Source organism: Gossypium arboreum, unplaced genomic scaffold (assembly GCF_025698485.1).
Source record: "Gossypium arboreum isolate Shixiya-1 unplaced genomic scaffold, ASM2569848v2 Contig00192, whole genome shotgun sequence".
NCBI lineage: Eukaryota > Viridiplantae > Streptophyta > Magnoliopsida > Malvales > Malvaceae > Gossypium > Gossypium arboreum.
The window spans coordinates 160,575-164,198 of NW_026440311.1; the positions used below are offsets into that span (position 1 = coordinate 160,575).

Consider the following 3,624-nt stretch of genomic DNA (forward strand, 5'->3'; position numbering starts at 1 on the left):
CTGTTCTGGCAGCCATGCTGCATATCTCTGTGGCGTGTAGCGGTTGGGTGGGTCGAGTAGTCTCCCCACATGGTGAAAGGTTGGTATGGGGGTGCATGTGGTTGGATATGGTTTGGGTTTTGCATAGACATGTAGTATCTATTCTGTTCTGTTATGGGCTTTATTCTGACTTCTGTTTTGGGCTAAGGCCAACTTATTATGTTCTCTGTGGTTTAACCGATATAGGCTATGGTTGGGTTAATTTACACACCGAGTTTCCCCAAACTCACCCCTTTATTTTTCATACGCGAAGGTAATCCCCAACCATAGTGGGCTTGGAGCTGTGAGGGATTCAGAGTGGCCACATGTTCTGCAAGTTGATTTTATTCTGGTGAATTGGACATTTTTTTTTTACGTTTAAGGTTTTGGGTTTTTAAAATGTAATAAGGCTGCTTAATTATTTTCTTTGATGGGTTTTATATGTTTTATTGAGATAGGTATTATTTATATTTAACTGTTGAATTTGGATAGCATTAGGGCACGTTTTCAAAAATGGTAATTGATTTCAAAATAACACGACAACAAGCAAAGCTTCCACAATGAGAATATTTTTCCAAAATTAATCACTTTTCTTAAAAAGGACTTAATCAAATTGGTTTCCTTGAAATATACACGACGTTAAGGTGTGGTAATGGCGGTGTGCATGTCTAGGATTGGATTCGAATGGAGCTTGGTACTTAAGCAGTCCGAGGGACTCACCTTCTCTTTTTCGGTTTCCTACCTGGTGCGCAGCTTCCATTCACTTTAACCTGCATTGAAATTATCTTTTAAAACACTAAGTAAGTTTTTTTCCTAGAACAACAACCTGAAATGTTTTGAACGCTTTGATGTGGCATCCGACCATAACGTCTGGGCCGGGTTTGGGGTGTTACAACTGATTTCTCTTTTATTTGCTTTTAGCTAGTTTTTATAGTTTATGACTAGAAGAAACCCGTCAGGGCCTCTACTTTTTGACAGTAAAATTGAAAGCACAGCTCGTAGAAACCGTAGAGAAATAAGGTGAAGTCTATAGTATATAGAGGAAGAGTATGAGGACTATACTAATACTACCGAGGAGATGGCTAAAAATCATAATATTCACTACCTCTTGTGGTTGCTACAAATCTTGTAAATCAGAATCCTGCTCCTCGTACTATGTACAACTATGTTAAGCCTAATTTAGAAGGGGCTAAATCGAGTATTGTTAGACCTATAATTGCTGCAAATAATTTTGAATTGAAACCTAACACTATACAAATGATTCAACAGTTTGTTCAATTTGATGGTTTGTAGGATGAAGACCCAAATACTCTTTTGGACAACTTCTTAGAGTTCTGTGATACTTTCAAAATAAATGGCATTTTTTATGATGCCATTTGCCTTCGATTAGTTCCCTTTTCATTGATAAGCAAAGCTAAACAGTGGTTGAACTCGTTACCACAAGGTTCCATCACTACTTGTGAACAAATGACTGAAAAGTTTTTACTAAAGTATTTTTTGCCGGCTAAAACGGAAAAGTTGAGGAATGATATTTCTTCTTTTGTGCAGATGGATTTAGAAACTCTTTACGATGCATGGAAGAGGTATAAAGACTTATTGAGAAGGTGCCCTCACCATGGGTTACCTTTATAGCTATACGTTCAAACTTTTTACAATGGTTTGAACCCCTCAATTAGGCAGTTATTCGATGCAGCTGCCGACAGGACTTTAAATAACAGAACACCTGAGGAGGCTTATGAGTTCATTGAAGAAATGTCACTAAATAATTATCAGTGGCAAGCCATAAGGACAAAGCCGACAAAAGCTGCTAGTGTTTTCAACCTCGACACGGTCACCATGTTATCAAACTAGGTAGAGCTTTTAAATAAAAAGATTGATGGTTTATGTGTTTCTACGCAAGTACATTCAGAGAGGTAGTGTGACACAAGTGGAGGAGGAATGAATAATCCCGAATGCCTAGCCTACAACCCTAGCACTACGAACGAACAAGTCAACTATATGGGTAACAATTCTAGACCTCAGAATAACCCCTATAGTAATACTTATAACGTTGATTGGAGAAACCATCCCAATTTCTCTCGGGGTGGTCAAGGCAATCAAAGACCACAACCCCCTCTAGGCTTACCAGCAAGAAAAGAAGCCAAACTTTAAGGAGATGCTAATGAAATTCATCTTAGTGTTAGAAACACGTTTTTAAAACACTGAAGCAGTGCTTAAAAATTAGCAAGCGTCAATTCAAGGTCTCGAGAATCAAATAGGTCAGCTTGCTAAGCTAGTCTCGGAAAGACCACAAGGTAGCTTACCTAGCAACACCGAGACTAACCCAAGAGAGCAGCTTCATGTGATTACTGTTCAATATAAAGAAGGGTTAGTTGAGTCCAAACCAGAACCAAGGCAAGAAATTGTGGTAAGTCAGGAAAAGGTGGATGAAAGCCATAATAAACAAAAACTGGTGAGCAGAGAATACACATCTCGTCTGCCATACCCTAATGCAACAAAGAAAGACCGCGTAGATGAATAATTTGGTAAATTTCTTAACCTTTTAAAAAATTTATTGAAGCTCTTTCGCAGATGCCCAATTCAATTAAATTTTTAAAAGAGCTTCTAACAAACAAACGGAAGTTAGATGATTCATCGCATGTGGAATTAAATGCAATTTGCTCAGTAATTCTACAAAATAAACTACCCAACAAGTTAAAAGATCCAGGGACTTTTACTATTCCTTGTTTAATCGGTAGTTTAAATGTTGATAATGCTTTAGCCGATTTAGGGGCAAGTATAAATGTCATGCCCTATAAAATGTTTAAATAGCTAGGTCTTGGGAAACCTAAACAAACTAGGATGAGTATACAACTGGCAGATAAAACTATTAGATTTCTTAGGGGTATTGTTGAGGATGTACTCGTTAAGATTGATAAATTTATATTCCCAGTTGACTTTGTTGTTCTTGACATGGATGAGGATAGTGACTTACCTTTAATTCTAGGTTGGCCTTTTTTAGCAACTGCCAGAACTATCATAAATGTTGGTACAGGTGAACTAACGCTTCGTGTAGGTGATGAAAGAATCACTCTTCTGGTTCATGATTTGATTAAGACATGGAGTAATGAAGGTAATTTTCTAAATCCAGACAATAAGAGTAATCATGTGGCTCAACCTTCTTTGCAGGAAAAATTTTTGAGTAACACAAATAAGCCATGTTCTAGTCCATTCGATAGCATTAAAACAATTCATGAAGAACGAAAGCTCCAGATCGATGAACTAGACGAATGACGGACACATGCCAAGAAGAAATCACAAATACACAATACTGAATCAAAACAGAACCATGATGACATAAAGACAAGACGAGCAAATTCAAGGTAGGTGACCAGGTGTTATTAGTTGAGAAAGACCCTCGAATTATCACTACAGAGATCAATGCAAATGGAATGACTCCTTTTACGGTACTAAATGTCTTTCCATTTGGTACAATCTAGGTAACTCATTCTCATTTCGGCACTTTTAAGGTAAATAGTACTCAACTTAAACCTTATTTAAATAAAGGAATTGACAGCAAGAAAGATGAGTCTCGACTTTGTGATCCACCATGACCATTTGAAATAT

General features: G+C 37.4%; 1 non-coding gene across 1 annotated transcript; it reads right to left on the minus strand.

Annotated features, from left to right (window-relative positions):
- Positions 1 to 1,533: 1,533 nt before the first annotated feature.
- On the minus strand, positions 1,534 to 1,640 carry LOC128288287 (small nucleolar RNA R71). The gene has a single exon (XR_008278722.1). It is a non-coding gene; the product is annotated as a small nucleolar RNA R71 (small nucleolar RNA).
- Positions 1,641 to 3,624: the final 1,984 nt, after the last annotated feature.